Source organism: Pimephales promelas, chromosome 24 (genome assembly GCF_988280905.1).
Source record: "Pimephales promelas chromosome 24, fPimPro1.hap1.1, whole genome shotgun sequence".
Classification (NCBI taxonomy): Eukaryota; Metazoa; Chordata; class Actinopteri; order Cypriniformes; family Leuciscidae; genus Pimephales; species Pimephales promelas.
Window position 1 is genome coordinate 22,901,854 of NC_142792.1, and position 23,527 is coordinate 22,925,380.

Genomic DNA, 23,527 nt, shown 5'->3' on the forward strand with positions numbered 1-23,527 from the left:
GAAGTGAGCGTAAAAGGCACAAAGTGGAGAATGCGGGCATCGATCCCGCTATCTCTCGCATGCTAAGCGAGCGCTCTACCATTTGAACTAATTCCCCTCCACGATGTGGAGAGACGGTGTCCTTCGCTCTCAAAGACAACGGCCTGGAAGATCCCTTTCATCTCTGCAAGTGCTGTAGCGTGGCCACAAAGCAAAGAGACCGTATTTTTTCTGTGCCGGCAACTTTGCACTGGCTACCGTTTAGTTGCACATTTAATGAAACTTTTGTGCTTTAAGCCTTGCAAACGGAAATGATTGCAGCCAGGCAGCAGCAGGAAGGGCGTGTGTGTTGGCTCGTTGGTCTAGGGGTATGATTCTCGCTCAGGGTGCGAGTGGTCCCGGGTTCAAATCATGGACGAGCCCGTTCTCAGGCTTTGCTTTTAATCACTTCAGCCTGACCAGGGCAACCAGGATATTTCTTGGAAATTGGGGACAAAAGCATTCAGAGTTGGGACGGTTAGCTCAGTTGGTTAGAGCGTGGTGCTAATAACGCCAAGGTCGCGGGTTCGATCCCCGTACGGGCCAAGCTTTTGGTCTCTGCTCATCTCGAAAATGACGGGCGGTCTCCCAGAAATCCCTGCTGGACAAACCGCTTGATAACAGACCTGGCCGAAATAGCTCAGTTGGGAGAGCGTTAGACTGAAGATCTAAAGGTCCCTGGTTCGATCCCGGGTTTCGGCAAAGCAGCCTGGTCACCGTGTTTTTGGTCGACGGATTCCACTGACCAAATGCCAGCTCCTGTCAACCTGATTCCGCCTATTCTCATCGCTATCTGCCTTTCAGACGGCCAGGGACCAGGGCGTGTTGGTTCCATGGTGTAATGGTTAGCACTCTGGGCTTTGAATCCAGCGATCCGAGTTCAAATCTCGGTGGAACCTTTTCAGCTTGTTTAGCGGAAGGACGGGAAACAACAGAGCTGATGCGCAACCGCTGATGTGGTGGTGAAACTGGCACTCTAAAACCCAGGCGGTATCGGGGAAACGTGGGCTTAATAAGAAAAAGCTTCACTTGCTCTTTGCTGTCCACCTACTAGGCTGAATGACTAAACACCTCTGCTGCTCGGTGGTAAAAATCCACCCACGCCAAGGTTCCATGGTGCAATGGTTAGCACTCTGGACTCTGAATACAGCGATCCGAGTTCAAATTTCGGTGGGACCTGCTTTTGACAGGAATGTGTGCAGTACCGCGTCCGAAAAAACTTTTCCACAGCGCTCATCCAGGGAGTGCCCCTTTGAAGTGAGCGTAAAAGGCGTTACACAAAGTGGAGAATGCGGGCATCGATCCCGCTATCTCTCGCATGCTAAGCGAGCGCTCTACCATTTAAACTAATTCCCCTCCACGATGTGGAGAGACGGTGTCCTTCGCTCTCAAAGACAACGGCCTGGACGATCCCTTTCATCTCTGCAAGTGCTGTAGCGTGGCCACAAAGCAAAGAGACCGTATTTTTTCTGTGCCGGCAACTTTGCACTGGCTACCGTTTAGTTGCACATTTAATGAAACTTTTGTGCTTTAAGCCTTGCAAACGGAAATGATTGCAACCAGGCAGCAGCAGGAAGGGCGTGTGTGTTGGCTCGTTGGTCTAGGGGTATGATTCTCGCTCAGGGTGCGAGTGGTCCCGGGTTCAAATCACGGACGAGCCCGTTCTCAGGCTTTGCTTTTAATCACTTCAGCCTGACCAGGGCAACCAGGATATTTCTTGGAAATTGGGGACAAAAGCAGTCAGAGTCGGGCCGGTTAGCTCAGTTGGTTAGAGCGTGGTGCTAATAACGCCAAGGTCGCGGGTTCGATCCCCGTACGGGCCAAGCTTTTGGTCTCTGCTCATCTCGAAAATGACGGGCGGTCTCCCAGAAATCCCTGCTGGACAAACCGCTTGATAACAGACCTGGCCGAAATAGCTCAGTTGGGAGAGCGTTAGACTGAAGATCTAAAGGTCGCTGGTTCGATCCCGGGTTTCGGCAGAGCAGCCTGGTCACGGTGTTTTTGGTCGACGGATTCCACTAACCAAATGCCAGCTCCTGTCAACCTGATTCCGCCTATTCTCATCGCTATCTGCTTTTCAGACGGCCAGGGACCTGGGCGTGTTGGTTCCATGTTGTAATGGTTAGCACTCTGGGCTTTGAATCCAGCGATCCGAGTTCAAATCTCGGTGGAACCTTTTCAGCTTGTTTTGCGGAAGGGCGGGAAAAAACAGAGCTGATGCGCAACCGCTGATGTGGTGGTGAAACTGGCACTCTAAAACCCAGGCGGTATCGGGGAAACGTGGGCTTAATAAGAAAAAGCTTCACTTGCTCTTTGCTGTCCACCTACTAGGCTGAATGACTAAACACCTCTGCTGCTCGGTGGTAAAAATCCACCCACGCCAAGGTTCCATGGTGCAATGGTTAGCACTCTGGACTCTGAATACAGCGATCCGAGTTCAAATTTCGGTGGGACCTGCTTTTGACAGGAATGTGTGCAGTACCGTGTCCGAAAAAACTTTTCCACAGCGCTCATCCAGGGAGTGCCCCTTTGAAGTGAGCGTAAAAGGCGTTACACAAAGTGGAGAATGCGGGCATCGATCCCGCTATCTCTCGCATGCTAAGCGAGCGCTCTACCATTTAAACTAATTCCCCTCCACGATGTGGAGAGACGGTGTCCTTCGCTCTCAAAGACAACGGCCTGGACGATCCCTTTCATCTCTGCAAGTGCTGTAGCGTGGCCACAAAGCAAAGAGACCGTATTTTTTCTGTGCCGGCAACTTTGCACTGGCTACCGTTTAGTTGCACATTTAATGAAACTTTTGTGCTTTAAGCCTTGCAAATGGAAATGATTGCAGCCAGGCAGCAGCAGGAAGGGCGTGTGTGTTGGCTCGTTGGTCTAGGGGTATGATTCTCGCTCAGGGTGCGAGTGGTCCCGGGTTCAAATCACGGACGAGCCCGTTCTCAGGCTTTGCTTTTAATCACTTCAGCCTGACCAGGGCAACCAGGATATTTCTTGGAAATTGGGGACAAAAGCAGTCAGAGTCGGGCCGGTTAGCTCAGTTGGTTAGAGCGTGGTGCTAATAACGCCAAGGCCGCGGGTTCGATCCCCGTACGGGCCAAGCTTTTGGTCTCTGCTCATCTCGAAAATGACGGGCGGTCTCCCAGAAATCTCTGCTGGACAAACCGCTTGATAACAGACCTGGCCGAAATAGCTCAGTTGGGAGAGCGTTAGACTGAAGATCTAAAGGTCCCTGGTTCGATCCCGGGTTTCGGCAGAGCAGCCTGGTCGCCGTGTTTTTGGTCGACGGACTCCACTGACCAAATGCCAGCTCCTGTCAACCTGATTTCCAAGAAATATCCTGGTTGCCCTGGTCAGGCTGAAGTGATTAAAAGCAAAGCCTGAGAACGGGCTCGTCCATGATTTGAACCCGGGACCACTCGCACCCTGAGCGAGAATCATACCCCTAGACCAACTTTTGGCGTTACACAAAGTGGAGAATGCGGGCATCGATCCCGCTATCTCTCGCATGCTAAGCGAGCGCTCTACCATTTGAACTAATCCCCCTCCACGATGTGGAGAGACGGTGTCCTTCGCTCTCAAAGACAACGGCCTGGACGATCCCTTTCATCTCTGCAAGTGCTGTAGCGTGGCCACAAAGCAAAGAGACCGTATTTTTTCTGTGCCGGCAACTTTGCACTGGCTACCGTTTAGTTGCACATTTAATGAAACTTTTGTGCTTTAAGCCTTGCAAACGGAAATGATTGCAGCCAGGCAGCAGCAGGAAGGGCGTGTGTGTTGGCTCGTTGGTCTAGGGGTATGATTCTCGCTCAGAGACCAAAGCTTTTGGTCTCTGCTCATCTCGAAAATGACGGGCGGTCTCCCAGAAATCCCTGCTGGACAAACCGCTTGATAACAGACCTGGCCGAAATAGCTCAGTTTGGAGAGCGTTAGACTGAAGATCTAAAGGTCCCTGGTTCGATCCCGGGTTTCGGCAGAGCAGCCTGGTCACCGTGTTTTTGGTCGACGGATTCCACTGACCAAATGCCAGCTCCTGTCAACCTGATTCCGCCTATTCTCATCGCTATCTGCCTTTCAGACGGCCAGGGACCAGGGCGTGTTGGTTCCATGGTGTAATGGTTAGCACTCTGGGCTTTGAATCCAGCGATCCGAGTTCAAATCTCGGTGGAACCTTTTCAGCTTGTTTAGCGGAAGGACGGGAAAAAACAGAGCTGATGCGCAACCGCTGATGTGGTGGTGAAACTGGCACTCTAAAACCCAGGCGGTATCGGGGAAACGTGGGCTTAATAAGAAAAAGCTTCACTTGCTCTTTGCTGTCCACCTACTAGGCTGAATGACTAAACACCTCTGCTGCTCGGTGGTAAAAATCCACCCACGCCAAGGTTCCATGGTGCAATGGTTAGCACTCTGGACTCTGAATACAGCGATCCGAGTTCAAATTTCGGTGGGACCTGCTTTTGACAGGAATGTGTGCAGTACCGTGTCCGAAAAAACTTTTCCACAGCGCTCATCCAGGGAGTGCCCCTTTGAAGTGAGCGTAAAAGGCGTTACACAAAGTGGAGAATGCGGGCATCGATCCCGCTATCTCTCGCATGCTAAGCGAGCGCTCTACCATTTAAACTAATTCCCCTCCACGATGTGGAGAGACGGTGTCCTTCGCTCTCAAAGACAACGGCCTGGACGATCCCTTTCATCTCTGCAAGTGCTGTAGCGTGGCCACAAAGCAAAGAGACCGTATTTTTTCTGTGCCGGCAACTTTGCACTGGCTACCGTTTAGTTGCACATTTAATGAAACTTTTGTGCTTTAAGCCTTGCAAACGGAAATGATTGCAGCCAGGCAGCAGCAGGAAGGGCGTGTGTGTTGGCTCGTTGGTCTAGGGGTATGATTCTCGCTCAGGGTGCGAGTGGTCCCGGGTTCAAATCACGGACGAGCCCGTTCTCAGGCTTTGCTTTTAATCACTTCAGCCTGACCAGGGCAACCAGGATATTTCTTGGAAATTGGGGACAAAAGCAGTCAGAGTCGGGCCGGTTAGCTCAGTTGGTTAGAGCGTGGTGCTAATAACGCCAAGGTCGCGGGTTCGATCCCCGTACGGGCCAAGCTTTTGGTCTCTGCTCATCTCGAAAATGACGGGCGGTCTCCCAGAAATCTCTGCTGGACAAACCGCTTGATAACAGACCTGGCCGAAATAGCTCAGTTGGGAGAGCGTTAGACTGAAGATCTAAAGGTCCCTGGTTCGATCCCGGGTTTCGGCAGAGCAGCCTGGTCGCCGTGTTTTTGGTCGACGGACTCCACTGACCAAATGCCAGCTCCTGTCAACCTGATTTCCAAGAAATATCCTGGTTGCCCTGGTCAGGCTGAAGTGATTAAAAGCAAAGCCTGAGAACGGGCTCGTCCATGATTTGAACCCGGGACCACTCGCACCCTGAGCGAGAATCATACCCCTAGACCAACTTTTGGCGTTACACAAAGTGGAGAATGCGGGCATCGATCCCGCTATCTCTCGCATGCTAAGCGAGCGCTCTACCATTTGAACTAATTCCCCTCCACGATGTGGAGAGACGGTGTCCTTCGCTCTCAAAGACAACGGCCTGGACGATCCCTTTCATCTCTGCAAGTGCTGTAGCGTGGCCACAAAGCAAAGAGACCGTATTTTTTCTGTGCCGGCAACTTTGCACTGGCTACCGTTTAGTTGCACATTTAATGAAACTTTTGTGCTTTAAGCCTTGCAAACGGAAATGATTGCAGCCAGGCAGCAGCAGGAAGGGCGTGTGTGTTGGCTCGTTGGTCTAGGGGTATGATTCTCGCTCAGAGACCAAAGCTTTTGGTCTCTGCTCATCTCGAAAATGACGGGCGGTCTCCCAGAAATCCCTGCTGGACAAACCGCTTGATAACAGACCTGGCCGAAATAGCTCAGTTTGGAGAGCGTTAGACTGAAGATCTAAAGGTCCCTGGTTCGATCCCGGGTTTCGGCAGAGCAGCCTGGTCACCGTGTTTTTGGTCGACGGATTCCACTGACCAAATGCCAGCTCCTGTCAACCTGATTCCGCCTATTCTCATCGCTATCTGCCTTTCAGACGGCCAGGGACCAGGGCGTGTTGGTTCCATGGTGTAATGGTTAGCACTCTGGGCTTTGAATCCAGCGATCCGAGTTCAAATCTCGGTGGAACCTTTTCAGCTTGTTTAGCGGAAGGACGGGAAAAAACAGAGCTGATGCGCAACCGCTGATGTGGTGGTGAAACTGGCACTCTAAAACCCAGGCGGTATCGGGGAAACGTGGGCTTAATAAGAAAAAGCTTCACTTGCTCTTTGCTGTCCACCTACTAGGCTGAATGACTAAACACCTCTGCTGCTCGGTGGTAAAAATCCACCCACGCCAAGGTTCCATGGTGCAATGGTTAGCACTCTGGACTCTGAATACAGCGATCCGAGTTCAAATTTCGGTGGGACCTGCTTTTGACAGGAATGTGTGCAGTACCGTGTCCGAAAAAACTTTTCCACAGCGCTCATCCAGGGAGTGCCCCTTTGAAGTGAGCGTAAAAGGCACAAAGTGGAGAATGCGGGCATCGATCCCGCTATCTCTCGCATGCTAAGCGAGCGCTCTACCATTTGAACTAATTCCCCTCCACGATGTGGAGAGACGGTGTCCTTCGCTCTCAAAGACAACGGCCTGGACGATCCCTTTCATCTCTGCAAGTGCTGTAGCGTGGCCACAAAGCAAAGAGACCGTATTTTTTCTGTGCCGGCAACTTTGCACTGGCTACCGTTTAGTTGCACATTTAATGAAACTTTTGTGCTTTAAGCCTTGCAAACGGAAATGATTGCAGCCAGGCAGCAGCAAGAAGGGCGTGTGTGTTGGCTCGTTGGTCTAGGGGTATGATTCTCGCTCAGGGTGCGAGTGGTCCCGGGTTCAAATCATGGACGAGCCCGTTCTCAGGCTTTGCTTTTAATCACTTCAGCCTGACCAGGGCAACCAGGATATTTCTTGGAAATTGGGGACAAAAGCAGTCAGAGTCGGGCCGGTTAGCTCAGTTGGTTAGAGTGTGGTGCTAATAACGCCAAGGTCGCGGGTTCGATCCCCGTACGGGCCAAGCTTTTGGTCTCTGCTCATCTCGAAAATGACGGGCGGTCTCCCAGAAATCCCTGCTGGACAAACCGCTTGATAACAGACCTGGCCGAAATAGCTCAGTTGGGAGAGCGTTAGACTGAAGATCTAAAGGTCCCTGGTTCGATCCCGGGTTTCGGCAGAGCAGCCTGGTCACCGTGTTTTTGGTCGACGGATTCCACTGACCAAATGCCAGCTCCTGTCAACCTGATTCCGCCTATTCTCATCGCTATCTGCCTTTCAGACGGCCAGGGACCAGGGCGTGTTGGTTCCATGGTGTAATGGTTAGCACTCTGGGCTTTGAATCCAGCGATCCGAGTTCAAATCTCGGTGGAACCTTTTCAGCTTGTTTAGCGGAAGGACGGGAAAAAACAGAGCTGATGCGCAACCGCTGATGTGGTGGTGAAACTGGCACTCTAAAACCCAGGCGGTATCGGGGAAACGTGGGCTTAATAAGAAAAAGCTTCACTTGCTCTTTGCTGTCCACTTACTAGGCTGAATGACTAAACACCTCTGCTGCTCGGTGGTAAAAATCCACCCACGCCAAGGTTCCATGGTGCAATGGTTAGCACTCTGGACTCTGAATACAGCGATCCGAGTTCAAATTTCGGTGGGACCTGCTTTTGACAGGAATGTGTGCAGTACCGTGTCCGAAAAAACTTTTCCACAGCGCTCATCCAGGAAGTGCCCCTTTGAAGTGAGCGTAAAAGGCACAAAGTGGAGAATGCGGGCATCGATCCCGCTATCTCTCGCATGCTAAGCGAGCGCTCTACCATTTGAACTAATTCCCCTCCACGATGTGGAGAGACGGTGTCCTTCGCTCTCAAAGACAACGGCCTGGAAGATCCCTTTCATCTCTGCAAGTGCTGTAGCGTGGCCACAAAGCAAAGAGACCGTATTTTTTCTGTGCCGGCAACTTTGCACTGGCTACCGTTTAGTTGCACATTTAATGAAACTTTTGTGCTTTAAGCCTTGCAAACGGAAATGATTGCAGCCAGGCAGCAGCAGGAAGGGCGTGTGTGTTGGCTCGTTGGTCTAGGGGTATGATTCTCGCTCAGGGTGCGAGTGGTCCCGGGTTCAAATCATGGACGAGCCCGTTCTCAGGCTTTGCTTTTAATCACTTCAGCCTGACCAGGGCAACCAGGATATTTCTTGGAAATTGGGGACAAAAGCATTCAGAGTTGGGACGGTTAGCTCAGTTGGTTAGAGCGTGGTGCTAATAACGCCAAGGTCGCGGGTTCGATCCCCGTACGGGCCAAGCTTTTGGTCTCTGCTCATCTCGAAAATGACGGGCGGTCTCCCAGAAATCCCTGCTGGACAAACCGCTTGATAACAGACCTGGCCGAAATAGCTCAGTTGGGAGAGCGTTAGACTGAAGATCTAAAGGTCCCTGGTTCGATCCCGGGTTTCGGCAAAGCAGCCTGGTCACCGTGTTTTTGGTCGACGGATTCCACTGACCAAATGCCAGCTCCTGTCAACCTGATTCCGCCTATTCTCATCGCTATCTGCCTTTCAGACGGCCAGGGACCAGGGCGTGTTGGTTCCATGGTGTAATGGTTAGCACTCTGGGCTTTGAATCCAGCGATCCGAGTTCAAATCTCGGTGGAACCTTTTCAGCTTGTTTAGCGGAAGGACGGGAAACAACAGAGCTGATGCGCAACCGCTGATGTGAAGGTGAAACTGGCACTCTAAAACCCAGGCGGTATCGGGGAAACGTGGGCTTAATAAGAAAAAGCTTCACTTGCTCTTTGCTGTCCACCTACTAGGCTGAATGACTAAACACCTCTGCTGCTCGGTGGTAAAAATCCACCCACGCCAAGGTTCCATGGTGCAATGGTTAGCACTCTGGACTCTGAATACAGCGATCCGAGTTCAAATTTCGGTGGGACCTGCTTTTGACAGGAATGTGTGCAGTACCGCGTCCGAAAAAACTTTTCCACAGCGCTCATCCAGGGAGTGCCCCTTTGAAGTGAGCGTAAAAGGCGTTACACAAAGTGGAGAATGCGGGCATCGATCCCGCAATCTCTCGCATGCTAAGCGAGCGCTCTACCATTTAAACTAATTCCCCTCCACGATGTGGAGAGACGGTGTCCTTCGCTCTCAAAGACAACGGCCTGGACGATCCCTTTCATCTCTGCAAGTGCTGTAGCGTGGCCACAAAGCAAAGAGACCGTATTTTTTCTGTGCCGGCAACTTTGCACTGGCTACCGTTTAGTTGCACATTTAATGAAACTTTTGTGCTTTAAGCCTTGCAAACGGAAATGATTGCAACCAGGCAGCAGCAGGAAGGGCGTGTGTGTTGGCTCGTTGGTCTAGGGGTATGATTCTCGCTCAGGGTGCGAGTGGTCCCGGGTTCAAATCACGGACGAGCCCGTTCTCAGGCTTTGCTTTTAATCACTTCAGCCTGACCAGGGCAACCAGGATATTTCTTGGAAATTGGGGACAAAAGCAGTCAGAGTCGGGCCGGTTAGCTCAGTTGGTTAGAGCGTGGTGCTAATAACGCCAAGGTCGCGGGTTCGATCCCCGTACGGGCCAAGCTTTTGGTCTCTGCTCATCTCGAAAATGACGGGCGGTCTCCCAGAAATCCCTGCTGGACAAACCGCTTGATAACAGACCTGGCCGAAATAGCTCAGTTGGGAGAGCGTTAGACTGAAGATCTAAAGGTCCCTGGTTCGATCCCGGGTTTCGGCAGAGCAGCCTGGTCACCGTGTTTTTGGTCGACGGACTCCACTGACCAAATGCCAGCTCCTGTCAACCTGATTCCGCCTATTCTCATCGCTATCTGCCTTTCAGACGGCCATGGAAAAGGGCGTGTTGGTTCCATGGTGTAATGGTTAGCACTCTGGGCTTTGAATCCAGCGATCCGAGTTCAAATCTCGGTGGAACCTTTTCAGCTTGTTTTGCGGAAGGGCGGGAAAAAACTGAGCTGATGCGCAACCGCTGATGTGGTGGTGAAACTGGCACTCTAAAACCCAGGCGGTATCGGGGAAACGTGGGCTTAATAAGAAAAAGCTTCACTTGCTCTTTGCTGTCCACCTACTAGGCTGAATGACTAAACACCTCTGCTGCTCGGTGGTAAAAATCCACCCACGCCAAGGTTCCATGGTGCAATGGTTAGCACTCTGGACTCTGAATACAGCGATCCGAGTTCAAATTTCGGTGGGACCTGCTTTTGACAGGAATGTGTGCAGTACCGTGTCCGAAAAAACTTTTCCACAGCGCTCATCCAGGGAGTGCCCCTTTGAAGTGAGCGTAAAAGGCGTTACACAAAGTGGAGAATGCGGGCATCGATCCCGCTATCTCTCGCATGCTAAGCGAGCGCTCTACCATTTAAACTAATTCCCCTCCACGATGTGGAGAGACGGTGTCCTTCGCTCTCAAAGACAACGGCCTGGACGATCCCTTTCATCTCTGCAAGTGCTGTAGCGTGGCCACAAAGCAAAGAGACCGTATTTTTTCTGTGCCGGCAACTTTGCACTGGCTACCGTTTAGTTGCACATTTAATGAAACTTTTGTGCTTTAAGCCTTGCAAATGGAAATGATTGCAGCCAGGCAGCAGCAGGAAGGGCGTGTGTGTTGGCTCGTTGGTCTAGGGGTATGATTCTCGCTCAGGGTGCGAGTGGTCCCGGGTTCAAATCACGGACGAGCCCGTTCTCAGGCTTTGCTTTTAATCACTTCAGCCTGACCAGGGCAACCAGGATATTTCTTGGAAATTGGGGACAAAAGCAGTCAGAGTCGGGCCGGTTAGCTCAGTTGGTTAGAGCGTGGTGCTAATAACGCCAAGGCCGCGGGTTCGATCCCCGTACGGGCCAAGCTTTTGGTCTCTGCTCATCTCGAAAATGACGGGCGGTCTCCCAGAAATCTCTGCTGGACAAACCGCTTGATAACAGACCTGGCCGAAATAGCTCAGTTGGGAGAGCGTTAGACTGAAGATCTAAAGGTCCCTGGTTCGATCCCGGGTTTCGGCAGAGCAGCCTGGTCGCCGTGTTTTTGGTCGACGGACTCCACTGACCAAATGCCAGCTCCTGTCAACCTGATTTCCAAGAAATATCCTGGTTGCCCTGGTCAGGCTGAAGTGATTAAAAGCAAAGCCTGAGAACGGGCTCGTCCATGATTTGAACCCGGGACCACTCGCACCCTGAGCGAGAATCATACCCCTAGACCAACTTTTGGCGTTACACAAAGTGGAGAATGCGGGCATCGATCCCGCTATCTCTCGCATGCTAAGCGAGCGCTCTACCATTTGAACTAATCCCCCTCCACGATGTGGAGAGACGGTGTCCTTCGCTCTCAAAGACAACGGCCTGGACGATCCCTTTCATCTCTGCAAGTGCTGTAGCGTGGCCACAAAGCAAAGAGACCGTATTTTTTCTGTGCCGGCAACTTTGCACTGGCTACCGTTTAGTTGCACATTTAATGAAACTTTTGTGCTTTAAGCCTTGCAAACGGAAATGATTGCAGCCAGGCAGCAGCAGGAAGGGCGTGTGTGTTGGCTCGTTGGTCTAGGGGTATGATTCTCGCTCAGAGACCAAAGCTTTTGGTCTCTGCTCATCTCGAAAATGACGGGCGGTCTCCCAGAAATCCCTGCTGGACAAACCGCTTGATAACAGACCTGGCCGAAATAGCTCAGTTTGGAGAGCGTTAGACTGAAGATCTAAAGGTCCCTGGTTCGATCCCGGGTTTCGGCAGAGCAGCCTGGTCACCGTGTTTTTGGTCGACGGATTCCACTGACCAAATGCCAGCTCCTGTCAACCTGATTCCGCCTATTCTCATCGCTATCTGCCTTTCAGACGGCCAGGGACCAGGGCGTGTTGGTTCCATGGTGTAATGGTTAGCACTCTGGGCTTTGAATCCAGCGATCCGAGTTCAAATCTCGGTGGAACCTTTTCAGCTTGTTTAGCGGAAGGACGGGAAAAAACAGAGCTGATGCGCAACCGCTGATGTGGTGGTGAAACTGGCACTCTAAAACCCAGGCGGTATCGGGGAAACGTGGGCTTAATAAGAAAAAGCTTCACTTGCTCTTTGCTGTCCACCTACTAGGCTGAATGACTAAACACCTCTGCTGCTCGGTGGTAAAAATCCACCCACGCCAAGGTTCCATGGTGCAATGGTTAGCACTCTGGACTCTGAATACAGCGATCCGAGTTCAAATTTCGGTGGGACCTGCTTTTGACAGGAATGTGTGCAGTACCGTGTCCGAAAAAACTTTTCCACAGCGCTCATCCAGGGAGTGCCCCTTTGAAGTGAGCGTAAAAGGCACAAAGTGGAGAATGCGGGCATCGATCCCGCTATCTCTCGCATGCTAAGCGAGCGCTCTACCATTTGAACTAATTCCCCTCCACGATGTGGAGAGACGGTGTCCTTCGCTCTCAAAGACAACGGCCTGGACGATCCCTTTCATCTCTGCAAGTGCTGTAGCGTGGCCACAAAGCAAAGAGACCGTATTTTTTCTGTGCCGGCAACTTTGCACTGGCTACCGTTTAGTTGCACATTTAATGAAACTTTTGTGCTTTAAGCCTTGCAAACGGAAATGATTGCAGCCAGGCAGCAGCAAGAAGGGCGTGTGTGTTGGCTCGTTGGTCTAGGGGTATGATTCTCGCTCAGGGTGCGAGTGGTCCCGGGTTCAAATCATGGACGAGCCCGTTCTCAGGCTTTGCTTTTAATCACTTCAGCCTGACCAGGGCAACCAGGATATTTCTTGGAAATTGGGGACAAAAGCAGTCAGAGTCGGGCCGGTTAGCTCAGTTGGTTAGAGTGTGGTGCTAATAACGCCAAGGTCGCGGGTTCGATCCCCGTACGGGCCAAGCATTTGGTCTCTGCTCATCTCGAAAATGACGGGCGGTCTCCCAGAAATCCCTGCTGGACAAACCGCTTGATAACAGACCTGGCCGAAATAGCTCAGTTGGGAGAGCGTTAGACTGAAGATCTAAAGGTCCCTGGTTCGATCCCGGGTTTCGGCAGAGCAGCCTGGTCACCGTGTTTTTGGTCGACGGATTCCACTGACCAAATGCCAGCTCCTGTCAACCTGATTCCGCCTATTCTCATCGCTATCTGCCTTTCAGACGGCCAGGGACCAGGGCGTGTTGGTTCCATGGTGTAATGGTTAGCACTCTGGGCTTTGAATCCAGCGATCCGAGTTCAAATCTCGGTGGAACCTTTTCAGCTTGTTTAGCGGAAGGACGGGAAAAAACAGAGCTGATGCGCAACCGCTGATGTGGTGGTGAAACTGGCACTCTAAAACCCAGGCGGTATCGGGGAAACGTGGGCTTAATAAGAAAAAGCTTCACTTGCTCTTTGCTGTCCACCTACTAGGCTGAATGACTAAACACCTCTGCTGCTCGGTGGTAAAAATCCACCCACGCCAAGGTTCCATGGTGCAATGGTTAGCACTCTGGACTCTGAATACAGCGATCCGAGTTCAAATTTCGGTGGGACCTGCTTTTGACAGGAATGTGTGCAGTATCGTGTCCGAAAAAACTTTTCCACAGCGCTCATCCAGGAAGTGCCCCTTTGAAGTGAGCGTAAAAGGCACAAAGTGGAGAATGCGGGCATCGATCCCGCTATCTCTCGCATGCTAAGCGAGCGCTCTACCATTTGAACTAATTCCCCTCCACGATGTGGAGAGACGGTGTCCTTCGCTCTCAAAGACAACGGCCTGGAAGATCCCTTTCATCTCTGCAAGTGCTGTAGCGTGGCCACAAAGCAAAGAGACCGTATTTTTTCTGTGCCGGCAACTTTGCACTGGCTACCGTTTAGTTGCACATTTAATGAAACTTTTGTGCTTTAAGCCTTGCAAACGGAAATGATTGCAGCCAGGCAGCAGCAGGAAGGGCGTGTGTGTTGGCTCGTTGGTCTAGGGGTATGATTCTCGCTCAGGGTGCGAGTGGTCCCGGGTTCAAATCATGGACGAGCCCGTTCTCAGGCTTTGCTTTTAATCACTTCAGCCTGACCAGGGCAACCAGGATATTTCTTGGAAATTGGGGACAAAAGCATTCAGAGTTGGGACGGTTAGCTCAGTTGGTTAGAGCGTGGTGCTAATAACGCCAAGGTCGCGGGTTCGATCCCCGTACGGGCCAAGCTTTTGGTCTCTGCTCATCTCGAAAATGACGGGCGGTCTCCCAGAAATCCCTGCTGGACAAACCGCTTGATAACAGACCTGGCCGAAATAGCTCAGTTGGGAGAGCGTTAGACTGAAGATCTAAAGGTCCCTGGTTCGATCCCGGGTTTCGGCAAAGCAGCCTGGTCACCGTGTTTTTGGTCAACGGACTCCACTGACCAAATGCCAGCTCCTGTCAACCTGATTCCGCCTATTCTCATCGCTATCTGCCTTTCAGACGGCCATGGAAAAGGGCGTGTTGGTTCCATGGTGTAATGGTTAGCACTCTGGGCTTTGAATCCAGCGATCCGAGTTCAAATCTCGGTGGAACCTTTTCAGCTTGTTTTGCGGAAGGGCGGGAAAAAACTGAGCTGATGCGCAACCGCTGATGTGGTGGTGAAACTGGCACTCTAAAACCCAGGCGGTATCGGGGAAACGTGGGCTTAATAAGAAAAAGCTTCACTTGCTCTTTGCTGTCCACCTACTAGGCTGAATGACTAAACACCTCTGCTGCTCGGTGGTAAAAATCCACCCACGCCAAGGTTCCATGGTGCAATGGTTAGCACTCTGGACTCTGAATACAGCGATCCGAGTTCAAATTTCGGTGGGACCTGCTTTTGACAGGAATGTGTGCAGTACCGCGTCCGAAAAAACTTTTCCACAGCGCTCATCCAGGGAGTGCCCCTTTGAAGTGAGCGTAAAAGGCGTTACACAAAGTGGAGAATGCGGGCATCGATCCCGCTATCTCTCGCATGCTAAGCGAGCGCTTTACCATTTGAACTAATTCCCCTCCACGATGTGGAGAGACGGTGTCCTTCGCTCTCAAAGACAACGGCCTGGACGATCCCTTTCATCTCTGCAAGTGCTGTAGCGTGGCCACAAAGCAAAGAGACCGTATTTTTTCTGTGCCGGCAACTTTGCACTGGCTACAGTTTAGTTGCACATTTAATGAAACTTTTGTGCTTTAAGCCTTGCAAACGGAAATGATTGCAGCCAGGCAGCAGCAGGAAGGGCGTGTGTGTTGGCTCGTTGGTCTAGGGGTATGATTCTCGCTTAGGGTGCGAGTGGTCCCGGGTTCAAATCATGGACGAGCCCGTTCTTAGGCTTTGCTTTTAATCACTTCAGCCTGACCAGGGCAACCAGGATATTTCTTGGAAATTGGGGACAAAAGTATTCAGAGTTGGGACGGTTAGCTCAGTTGGTTAGAGCGTGGTGCTAATAACGCCAAGGTCGCGGGTTCGATCCCCGTACGGGCCAAGCTTTTGGTCTCTGCTCATCTCGAAAATGACGGGCGGTCTCCCAGAAATCCCTGCTGGACAAACCGCTTGATAACAGACCTGGCCGAAATAGCTCAGTTGGGAGAGCGTTAGACTGAAGATCTAAAGGTCCCTGGTTCGATCCCGGGTTTCGGCAGAGCAGCCTGGTCACCGTGTTTTTGGTCGACGGATTCCACTGACCAAATGCCAGCTCCTGTCAACCTGATTCCGCCTATTCTCATCGCTATCTGCCTTTCAGACGGCCAGGGACCAGGGCGTGTTGGTTCCATGGTGTAATGGTTAGCACTCTGGGCTTTGAATCCAGCGATCCGAGTTCAAATCTCGGTGGAACCTTTTCAGCTTGTTTAGCGGAAGGACGGGAAAAAACAGAGCTGATGCGCAACCGCTGATGTGGTGGTGAAACTGGCACTCTAAAACCCAGGCGGTATCGGGGAAACGTGGGCTTAATGAGAAAAAGCTTCACTTGCTCTTTGCTGTCCACCTACTAGGCTGAATGACTAAACACCTCTGCTGCTCGGTGGTAAAAATCCACCCACGCCAAGGTTCCATGGTGCAATGGTTAGCACTCTGGACTCTGAATACAGCGATCCGAGTTCAAATTTCGGTGGGACCTGCTTTTGACAGGAATGTGTGCAGTATCGTGTCCGAAAAAACTTTTCCACAGCGCTCATCCAGGAAGTGCCCCTTTGAAGTGAGCGTAAAAGGCACAAAGTGGAGAATGCGGGCATCGATCCCGCTATCTCTCGCATGCTAAGCGAGCGCTCTACCATTTGAACTAATTCCCCTCCACGATGTGGAGAGACGGTGTCCTTCGCTCTCAAAGACAACGGCCTGGAAGATCCCTTTCATCTCTGCAAGTGCTGTAGCGTGGCCACAAAGCAAAGAGACCGTATTTTTTCTGTGCCGGCAACTTTGCACTGGCTACCGTTTAGTTGCACATTTAATGAAACTTTTGTGCTTTAAGCCTTGCAAACGGAAATGATTGCAGCCAGGCAGCAGCAGGAAGGGCGTGTGTGTTGGCTCGTTGGTCTAGGGGTATGATTCTCGCTCAGGGTGCGAGTGGTCCCGGGTTCAAATCATGGACGAGCCCGTTCTCAGGCTTTGCTTTTAATCACTTCAGCCTGACAAGGGCAACCAGGATATTTCTTGGAAATTGGGGACAAAAGCATTCAGAGTTGGGATGGTTAGCTCAGTTGGTTAGAGCGTGGTGCTAATAACGCCAAGGTCGCGGGTTCGATCCCCGTACGGGCCAAGCTTTTGGTCTCTGCTCATCTCGAAAATGACGGGCGGTCTCCCAGAAATCCCTGCTGGACAAACCGCTTGATAACAGACCTGGCCGAAATAGCTCAGTTGGGAGAGCGTTAGACTGAAGATCTAAAGGTCCCTGGTTCGATCCCGGGTTTCGGCAGAGCAGCCTGGTCACAGTGTTTTTGGTCGACGGACTCCACTGACCAAATGCCAGCTCTTGTCAACCTGATTCCGCCTATTCTCATCGCTATCTGCCTTTCAGACGGCCAGGGACCAGGGCGTGTTGGTTCCATGGTGTAATGGTTAGCACCCTGGGCTTTGAATCCAGCGATCCGAGTTCAAATCTCGGTGGAACCTTTTCAGCTTGTTTTCCGGAAGGGCGGGAAAAAACTGAGCTGATGCGCAACCGCTGATGTGGTGGTGAAACTGGCACTCTAAAACCAAGGCGGTATCGGGGAAACGTGGGCTTAATAAGAAAAAGCTTCACTTGCTCTTTGCTGTCCACCTACTAGGCTGAATGACTAAACACCTCTGCTGCTCGGTAGTAAAAATCCACCCACGCCAAGGTTCCATGGTGCAATGGTTAGCACTCTGGACTCTGAATACAGCGATCCGAGTTCAAATTTCGGTGGGACCTGCTTTTGACAGGAATGTGTGCAGTACCGCGTCCGAAAAAACTTTTCCACAGCGCTCATCCAGGGAGTGCCCCTTTGAAGTGAGCGTAAAAGGCGTTACACAAAGTGGAGAATGCGGGCATCGATCCCGCTATCTCTCGCATGCTAAGCGAGCGCCCTACCATTTGAACTAATTCCCCTCGACGATGTGGAGAGACGGTGTCCTTCGCTCTCAAAGACAACGGCCTGGACGATCCCTTTCATCTCTGCAAGTGCTGTAGCGTGGCCACAAAGCAAAGAGACCGTATTTTTTCTGTGCCGGCAACTTTGCACTGGCTACCGTTTAGTTGCACATTTAATGAAACTTTTGTGCTTTAAGCCTTGCAAACGGAAATGATTGCAGCCAGGCAGCAGCAGGAAGGGCGTGTGTGTTGGCTCGTTGGTCTAGGGGTATGATTCTCGCTTAGGGTGCGAGTGGTCCCGGGTTCAAATCATGGACGAGCCCGTTCTTAGGCTTTGCTTTTAATCACTTCAGCCTGACCAGGGCAACCAGGATATTTCTTGGAAATTGGGGACAAAAGTATTCAGAGTTGGGACGGTTAGCTCAGTTGGTTAGAGCGTGGTGCTAATAACGCCAAGGTCGCGGGTTCGATCCCCGTACGGGCCAAGCTTTTGGTCTCTGCTCATCTCGAAAATGACGGGCGGTCTCCCAGAAATCCCTGCTGGACAAACCGCTTGATAACAGACCTGGCCGAAATAGCTCAGTTGGGAGAGCGTTAGACTGAAGATCTAAAGGTCCCTGGTTCGATCCCGGGTTTCGGCAGAGCAGCCTGGTCACCGTGTTTTTGGTCGACGGATTCCACTGACCAAATGCCAGCTCCTGTCAACCTGATTCCGCCTATTCTCATCGCTATCTGCCTTTCAGACGGCCAGGGACCAGGGCGTGTTGGTTCCATGGTGTAATGGTTAGCACTCTGGGCTTTGAATCCAGCGATCCAAGTTCAAATCTCGGTGGAGCCTTTTCAGCTTGTTTAGCGGAAGGGCGGGAAAAAACAGAGCTGATGCGCAACCGCTGATGTGGTGGTGAAACTGGCACTCTAAAACCCAGGCGGTATCGGGGAAACGTGGGCTTAATAAGAAAAAGCTTCACTTGCTCTTTGCTGTCCACCTACTAGGCTGAATGACTAAACACCTCTGCTGCTCGGTGGTAAAAATCTACCCACGCCAAGGTTCCATGGTGCAATGGTTAGCACTCTGGACTCTGAATACAGCGATCCGAGTTCAAATTTCGGTGGGACCTGCTTTTGACAGGAATGTGTGCAGTACCGCGTCCGAAAAAACTTTTCCACAGCGCTCATCCGGGGAGTGCCCTTTTGAAGTGAGCGTAAAAGGCGTTACACAAAGTGGAGAATGCGGGCATCGATCCTGCTATCTCTCGCATGCTAAGCGAGCGCTCTGCCATTTGAACTAATTCCCCTCGACGATGTGGAGAGACGGTGTCCTTCGCTCTCAAAGACAACGGCCTGGACGATCCCTTTCATCTCTGCAAGTGCTGTAGCGTGGCCACAAAGCAAAGAGACCGTATTTTTTCTGTGCCGGCAACTTTGCACTGGCTACCGTTTAGTTGCACATTTAATGAAACTTTTGTGCTTTAAGCCTTGCAAACGGAAATGATTGCAGCCAGGCAGCAGCAGGAAGGGCGTGTGTGTTGGCTCGTTGGTCTAGGGGTATGATTCTCGCTCAGGGTGCGAGTGGTCCCGGGTTCAAATCACGGACGAGCCCGTTCTCAGGCTTTGCTTTTAATCACTTCAGCCTGACCAGGGCAACCAGGATATTTCTTGGAAATTGGGGACAAAAGCAGTAAGAGTCGGGCCGGTTAGCTCAGTTGGTTAGAGCGTGGTGCTAATAACGCCAAGGTCGCGGGTTCGATCCCCGTACGGGCCAAGCTTTTGGTCTCTGCTCATCTTGAAAATGACGGGCGGTCTCCCAGAAATCCCTGCTGGACAAACCGCTTGATAACAGACCTGGCCGAAATAGCTCAGTTGGGAGAGCGTTAGACTGAAGATCTAAAGGTCCCTGGTTCGATCCCGGGTTTCGGCAGAGCAGCCTGGGCGACGGACTCCACTGACCAAATGCCAGCTCCTGTCAACCTGATTCAGCCTATTCTCATCGCTATCTGCCTTTCAGACGGCCAGGGACCAGGGCGTGTTGGTTCCATGGTGTAATGGTTAGCACTCTGGGCTTTGAATCCAGCGATCCGAGTTCAAATCTCGGTGGAACCTTTTCAGCTTGTTTTCCGGAAGGGCGGGAAAAAACTGAGCTGATGCGCAACCGCTGATGTGGTGGTGACTTTGCTGTCCACCTACTAGGCTGAATGACTAAACACCTCTGCTGCTCGGTGGTAAAAATCCACCCACGCCAAGGTTCCATGGTGCAATGGTTAGCACTCTGGACTCTGAATACAGCGATCCGAGTTCAAATTTCGGTGGGACCTGCTTTTGACAGGAATGTGTGCAGTACCGCGTCCGAAAAAACTTTTCCACAGCGCTCATCCAGGGAGTGCCCCTTTGAAGTGAGCGTAAAAGGCGTTACACAAAGTGGAGAATGCGGGCATCGATCCCGCTATCTCTCGCATGCTAAGCGAGCGCCCTACCATTTGAACTAATTCCCCTCGACGATGTGGAGAGACGGTGTCCTTCGCTCTCAAAGACAACGGCCTGGACGATCCCTTTCATCTCTGCAAGTGCTGTAGCGTGGCCACAAAGCAAAGAGACCGTATTTTTTCTGTGCCGGCAACTTTGCACTGGCTACCGTTTAGTTGCACATTTAATGAAACTTTTGTGCTTTAAGCCTTACAAACGGAAATGATTGCAGCCAGGCAGCAGCAGGAAGGGCGTGTGTGTTGGCTCGTTGGTCTAGGGGTATGATTCTCGCTTAGGGTGCGAGTGGTCCCGGGTTCAAATCATGGACGAGCCCGTTCTTAGGCTTTGCTTTTAATCACTTCAGCCTGACCAGGGCAACCAGGATATTTCTTGGAAATTGGGGACAAAAGTATTCAGAGTTGGGACGGTTAGCTCAGTTGGTTAGAGCGTGGTGCTAATAACGCCAAGGTCGCGGGTTCGATCCCCGTACGGGCCAAGCTTTTGGTCTCTGCTCATCTCGAAAATGACGGGCGGTCTCCCAGAAATCCCTGCTGGACAAACCGCTTGATAACAGACCTGGCCGAAATAGCTCAGTTGGGAGAGCGTTAGACTGAAGATCTAAAGGTCCCTGGTTCGATCCCGGGTTTCGGCAGAGCAGCCTGGTCGACGGACTCCACTGACCAAATGCCAGCTCCTGTCAACCTGATTCAGCCTATTCTCATCGCTATCTGCCTTTCAGACGGCCAGGGACCAGGGCGTGTTGGTTCCATGGTGTAATGGTTAGCACTCTGGGCTTTGAATCCAGCGATCCGAGTTCAAATCTCGGTGGAACCTTTTCAGCTTGTTTTCCGGAAGGGCGGGAAAAAACTGAGCTGATGCGCAACCGCTGATGTGGTGGTGAAACTGGCACTCTAAAACCAAGGCGGTATCGGGGAAACGTGGGCTTAATGAGAAAAAGATTCACTTGCTCTTTGCTGTCCACCTACTAGGCTGAATGACTAAACACCTCTGCTGCTCGGTGGTAAAAATCCACCCACGCCAAGGTTCCATGGTGCAATGGTTAGCACTCTGGACTCTGAATACAGCGATCCGAGTTCAAATTTCGGTGGGACCTGCTTTTGACAGGAATGTGTGCAGTACCGCGTCCGAAAAAACTTTTCCACAGCGCTCATCCAGGGAGTGCCCCTTTGAAGTGAGCGTAAAAGGCGTTACACAAAGTGGAGAATGCGGGCATCGATCCCGCTATCTCTCGCATGCTAAGCGAGCGCTCTACCATTTGAACTAATTCCCCTCGACGATGTGGAGAGACGGTGTCCTTCGCTCTCAAAGACAACGGCCTGTACGATCCCTTTCATCTCTGCAAGTGCTGTAGCGTGGCCACAAAGCAAAGAGACCGTATTTTTTCTGTGCCGGCAACTTTGCACTGGCTACCGTTTAGTTGCACATTTAATGAAACTTTTGTGCTTTAAGCCTTGCAAACTGAAATTATTGCAGCCAGGCAGCAGCAGGAAGGGTGTGTGTGTTGGCTTGTTGGTCTAGGGGTATGATTCTCGCTCAGGGTGCGAGTGGTCCCGGGTTCAAATCATGGACGAGCCCGTTCTTAGGCTTTGCTTTTAATCACTTCAGCCTGACCAGGGCAACCAGGATATTTCTTGGAAATTGGGGACAAAAGTATTCAGAGTTGGGACGGTTAGCTCAGTTGGTTAGAGCGTGGTGCTAATAACGCCAAGGTCGCGGGTTCGATCCCCGTACGGGCCAAGCTTTTGGTCTCTGCTCATCTCGAAAATGACGGGCGGTCTCCCAGAAATCCCTGCTGGACAAACCGCTTGATAACAGACCTGGCCGAAATAGCTCTAGCTCAGTTGGGAGAGCGTTAGACTGAAGATCTAAAGGTCCCTGGTTCGATCCCGGGTTTTGGCAGAGCAGCCTGGTCACCGTGTTTTTGGTCGACGGATTCCACTGACCAAATGCCAGCTCCTGTCAACCTGATTCCGCCTATTCTCATCGCTATCTGCCTTTCAGACGGCCAGGGACCAGGGCGTGTTGGTTCCATGGTGTAATGGTTAGCACTCTGGGCTTTGAATCCAGCGATCCAAGTTCAAATCTCGGTGGAACCTTTTCAGCTTGTTTAGCGGAAGGGCGGGAAAAAACAGAGCTGATGCGCAACCGCTGATGTGGTGGTGAAACTGGCACTCTAAAACCCAGGCGGTATCGGGGAAACGTGGGCTTAATAAGAAAAAGCTTCACTTGCTCTTTGCTGTCCACCTACTAGGCTGAATGACTAAACACCTCTGCTGCTCGGTGGTAAAAATCTACCCACGCCAAGGTTCCATAGTGCAATGGTTAGCACTCTGGACTCTGAATACAGCGATCCGAGTTCAAATTTCGGTGGGACCTGCTTTTGACAGGAATGTGTGCAGTACCGCGTCCGAAAAAACTTTTCCACAGCGCTCATCCGGGGAGTGCCCTTTTGAAGTGAGCGTAAAAGGCGTTACACAAAGTGGAGAATGCGGGCATCGATCCTGCTATCTCTCGCATGCTAAGCGAGCGCTCTGCCATTTTAACTAATTCCCCTCGACGATGTGGAGAGACGGTGTCCTTCGCTCTCAAAGACAACGGCCTGGACGATCCCTTTCATCTCTGCAAGTGCTGTAGCGTGGCCACAAAGCAAAGAGACCGTATTTTTTCTGTGCCGGCAACTTTGCACTGGCTACCGTTTAGTTGCACATTTAATGAAACTTTTGTGCTTTAAGCCTTGCAAACGGAAATGATTGCAGCCAGGCAGCAGCAGGAAGGGCATGTGTGTTGGCTCGTTGGTCTAGGGGTATGATTCTCGCTCAGGGTGCGAGTGGTCCCGGGTTCAAATCACGGACGAGCCCGTTCTCAGGCTTTGCTTTTAATCACTTCAGCCTGACCAGGGCAACCAGGATATTTCTTGGAAATTTGGGACAAAAGCAGTATGAAAAGACTCCTGCCCTTCTGTTCCCCTTTTCAACTCCATTTTGCTCTTTCCATGATACTTTGCCACCTGTCACCTGACCACGCCCACCTCACCTGTTGTCTATAAGTTGATTCTGAACCCTTTGGTTCCTTCTTTGCACTTTCTCCTGGCACCATGGATGCATAGCTGTGTGCGTCTTTATGAATTACGTGAGTTCATTTATTAGTTGATTGTGTTTCTCTCTTTAAGTTTATTTATGATTTACTGCCACTTTGTCAACATGTGCACTGTTGATTGATTGGTTTGTTTGCCACACATGTGCCTTGAGCCATGTGTAAAGATTGTTTTTTTATATATGTTACAGCCTGTTTTATTATGATTAGTACACTCATATTTTTGTTGTTCATTTATATAATTGTCTAATAGGTGTTAATCACTGTCACTAATTGTATTATTTCTTTGTTGTGTCTTTATGCAGCACACAGACAATGCATTGACCTCAAGTGAATAAGCATGAGGCAATAATAAATACTACTGGTGTTGAAAACAAAAGCCTTTGCCTTCTCTCTACCTCATTCACCGTCCCAT

The 23,527-nt window shown here is 51.2% G+C and overlaps 1 long non-coding RNA gene and 46 other non-coding genes across 47 annotated transcripts in view; 46 read left to right on the forward strand and 1 right to left on the reverse strand.

Moving 5' to 3' along the window:
• Window positions 1-23,527, reverse strand: part of LOC148966930 (uncharacterized) — a 461,761-nt gene that overhangs the window by 383,549 nt on the left and 54,685 nt on the right. The gene's annotated exons all lie outside the window — the stretch shown is intronic.
• Window positions 491-564, forward strand: trnai-aau (transfer RNA isoleucine (anticodon AAU)). Its single transcript has one exon. It is a non-coding gene; the product is annotated as a tRNA-Ile (tRNA).
• trnaf-gaa (transfer RNA phenylalanine (anticodon GAA)) lies at window positions 648-720 on the forward strand. Its single transcript has one exon. It is a non-coding gene; the product is annotated as a tRNA-Phe (tRNA).
• Window positions 846-917, forward strand: trnaq-uug (transfer RNA glutamine (anticodon UUG)). Its single transcript has one exon. It is a non-coding gene; the product is annotated as a tRNA-Gln (tRNA).
• On the forward strand, window positions 1,768-1,841 carry trnai-aau (transfer RNA isoleucine (anticodon AAU)). Its single transcript has one exon. It is a non-coding gene; the product is annotated as a tRNA-Ile (tRNA).
• Window positions 1,925-1,997, forward strand: trnaf-gaa (transfer RNA phenylalanine (anticodon GAA)). Its single transcript has one exon. It is a non-coding gene; the product is annotated as a tRNA-Phe (tRNA).
• On the forward strand, window positions 3,045-3,118 carry trnai-aau (transfer RNA isoleucine (anticodon AAU)). Its single transcript has one exon. It is a non-coding gene; the product is annotated as a tRNA-Ile (tRNA).
• trnaf-gaa (transfer RNA phenylalanine (anticodon GAA)) lies at window positions 3,202-3,274 on the forward strand. Its single transcript has one exon. It is a non-coding gene; the product is annotated as a tRNA-Phe (tRNA).
• Window positions 3,922-3,994, forward strand: trnaf-gaa (transfer RNA phenylalanine (anticodon GAA)). The gene has a single exon. It is a non-coding gene; the product is annotated as a tRNA-Phe (tRNA).
• On the forward strand, window positions 4,120-4,191 carry trnaq-uug (transfer RNA glutamine (anticodon UUG)). Its single transcript has one exon. It is a non-coding gene; the product is annotated as a tRNA-Gln (tRNA).
• trnai-aau (transfer RNA isoleucine (anticodon AAU)) lies at window positions 5,042-5,115 on the forward strand. The gene has a single exon. It is a non-coding gene; the product is annotated as a tRNA-Ile (tRNA).
• On the forward strand, window positions 5,199-5,271 carry trnaf-gaa (transfer RNA phenylalanine (anticodon GAA)). The gene has a single exon. It is a non-coding gene; the product is annotated as a tRNA-Phe (tRNA).
• On the forward strand, window positions 5,919-5,991 carry trnaf-gaa (transfer RNA phenylalanine (anticodon GAA)). Its single transcript has one exon. It is a non-coding gene; the product is annotated as a tRNA-Phe (tRNA).
• On the forward strand, window positions 6,117-6,188 carry trnaq-uug (transfer RNA glutamine (anticodon UUG)). The gene has a single exon. It is a non-coding gene; the product is annotated as a tRNA-Gln (tRNA).
• Window positions 7,034-7,107, forward strand: trnai-aau (transfer RNA isoleucine (anticodon AAU)). The gene has a single exon. It is a non-coding gene; the product is annotated as a tRNA-Ile (tRNA).
• Window positions 7,191-7,263, forward strand: trnaf-gaa (transfer RNA phenylalanine (anticodon GAA)). Its single transcript has one exon. It is a non-coding gene; the product is annotated as a tRNA-Phe (tRNA).
• On the forward strand, window positions 7,389-7,460 carry trnaq-uug (transfer RNA glutamine (anticodon UUG)). The gene has a single exon. It is a non-coding gene; the product is annotated as a tRNA-Gln (tRNA).
• Window positions 8,306-8,379, forward strand: trnai-aau (transfer RNA isoleucine (anticodon AAU)). The gene has a single exon. It is a non-coding gene; the product is annotated as a tRNA-Ile (tRNA).
• On the forward strand, window positions 8,463-8,535 carry trnaf-gaa (transfer RNA phenylalanine (anticodon GAA)). Its single transcript has one exon. It is a non-coding gene; the product is annotated as a tRNA-Phe (tRNA).
• Window positions 8,661-8,732, forward strand: trnaq-uug (transfer RNA glutamine (anticodon UUG)). The gene has a single exon. It is a non-coding gene; the product is annotated as a tRNA-Gln (tRNA).
• On the forward strand, window positions 9,583-9,656 carry trnai-aau (transfer RNA isoleucine (anticodon AAU)). Its single transcript has one exon. It is a non-coding gene; the product is annotated as a tRNA-Ile (tRNA).
• On the forward strand, window positions 9,740-9,812 carry trnaf-gaa (transfer RNA phenylalanine (anticodon GAA)). Its single transcript has one exon. It is a non-coding gene; the product is annotated as a tRNA-Phe (tRNA).
• On the forward strand, window positions 9,938-10,009 carry trnaq-uug (transfer RNA glutamine (anticodon UUG)). The gene has a single exon. It is a non-coding gene; the product is annotated as a tRNA-Gln (tRNA).
• On the forward strand, window positions 10,860-10,933 carry trnai-aau (transfer RNA isoleucine (anticodon AAU)). Its single transcript has one exon. It is a non-coding gene; the product is annotated as a tRNA-Ile (tRNA).
• Window positions 11,017-11,089, forward strand: trnaf-gaa (transfer RNA phenylalanine (anticodon GAA)). Its single transcript has one exon. It is a non-coding gene; the product is annotated as a tRNA-Phe (tRNA).
• trnaf-gaa (transfer RNA phenylalanine (anticodon GAA)) lies at window positions 11,737-11,809 on the forward strand. The gene has a single exon. It is a non-coding gene; the product is annotated as a tRNA-Phe (tRNA).
• On the forward strand, window positions 11,935-12,006 carry trnaq-uug (transfer RNA glutamine (anticodon UUG)). Its single transcript has one exon. It is a non-coding gene; the product is annotated as a tRNA-Gln (tRNA).
• Window positions 12,852-12,925, forward strand: trnai-aau (transfer RNA isoleucine (anticodon AAU)). Its single transcript has one exon. It is a non-coding gene; the product is annotated as a tRNA-Ile (tRNA).
• Window positions 13,009-13,081, forward strand: trnaf-gaa (transfer RNA phenylalanine (anticodon GAA)). The gene has a single exon. It is a non-coding gene; the product is annotated as a tRNA-Phe (tRNA).
• On the forward strand, window positions 13,207-13,278 carry trnaq-uug (transfer RNA glutamine (anticodon UUG)). Its single transcript has one exon. It is a non-coding gene; the product is annotated as a tRNA-Gln (tRNA).
• On the forward strand, window positions 14,124-14,197 carry trnai-aau (transfer RNA isoleucine (anticodon AAU)). Its single transcript has one exon. It is a non-coding gene; the product is annotated as a tRNA-Ile (tRNA).
• trnaf-gaa (transfer RNA phenylalanine (anticodon GAA)) lies at window positions 14,281-14,353 on the forward strand. The gene has a single exon. It is a non-coding gene; the product is annotated as a tRNA-Phe (tRNA).
• On the forward strand, window positions 14,479-14,550 carry trnaq-uug (transfer RNA glutamine (anticodon UUG)). Its single transcript has one exon. It is a non-coding gene; the product is annotated as a tRNA-Gln (tRNA).
• trnai-aau (transfer RNA isoleucine (anticodon AAU)) lies at window positions 15,401-15,474 on the forward strand. Its single transcript has one exon. It is a non-coding gene; the product is annotated as a tRNA-Ile (tRNA).
• On the forward strand, window positions 15,558-15,630 carry trnaf-gaa (transfer RNA phenylalanine (anticodon GAA)). The gene has a single exon. It is a non-coding gene; the product is annotated as a tRNA-Phe (tRNA).
• trnaq-uug (transfer RNA glutamine (anticodon UUG)) lies at window positions 15,756-15,827 on the forward strand. The gene has a single exon. It is a non-coding gene; the product is annotated as a tRNA-Gln (tRNA).
• On the forward strand, window positions 16,673-16,746 carry trnai-aau (transfer RNA isoleucine (anticodon AAU)). The gene has a single exon. It is a non-coding gene; the product is annotated as a tRNA-Ile (tRNA).
• Window positions 16,830-16,902, forward strand: trnaf-gaa (transfer RNA phenylalanine (anticodon GAA)). Its single transcript has one exon. It is a non-coding gene; the product is annotated as a tRNA-Phe (tRNA).
• trnai-aau (transfer RNA isoleucine (anticodon AAU)) lies at window positions 17,950-18,023 on the forward strand. The gene has a single exon. It is a non-coding gene; the product is annotated as a tRNA-Ile (tRNA).
• Window positions 18,107-18,179, forward strand: trnaf-gaa (transfer RNA phenylalanine (anticodon GAA)). Its single transcript has one exon. It is a non-coding gene; the product is annotated as a tRNA-Phe (tRNA).
• Window positions 19,227-19,300, forward strand: trnai-aau (transfer RNA isoleucine (anticodon AAU)). Its single transcript has one exon. It is a non-coding gene; the product is annotated as a tRNA-Ile (tRNA).
• Window positions 19,384-19,456, forward strand: trnaf-gaa (transfer RNA phenylalanine (anticodon GAA)). Its single transcript has one exon. It is a non-coding gene; the product is annotated as a tRNA-Phe (tRNA).
• trnaq-uug (transfer RNA glutamine (anticodon UUG)) lies at window positions 19,567-19,638 on the forward strand. The gene has a single exon. It is a non-coding gene; the product is annotated as a tRNA-Gln (tRNA).
• On the forward strand, window positions 20,421-20,494 carry trnai-aau (transfer RNA isoleucine (anticodon AAU)). Its single transcript has one exon. It is a non-coding gene; the product is annotated as a tRNA-Ile (tRNA).
• On the forward strand, window positions 20,578-20,650 carry trnaf-gaa (transfer RNA phenylalanine (anticodon GAA)). The gene has a single exon. It is a non-coding gene; the product is annotated as a tRNA-Phe (tRNA).
• Window positions 20,761-20,832, forward strand: trnaq-uug (transfer RNA glutamine (anticodon UUG)). The gene has a single exon. It is a non-coding gene; the product is annotated as a tRNA-Gln (tRNA).
• Window positions 21,683-21,756, forward strand: trnai-aau (transfer RNA isoleucine (anticodon AAU)). Its single transcript has one exon. It is a non-coding gene; the product is annotated as a tRNA-Ile (tRNA).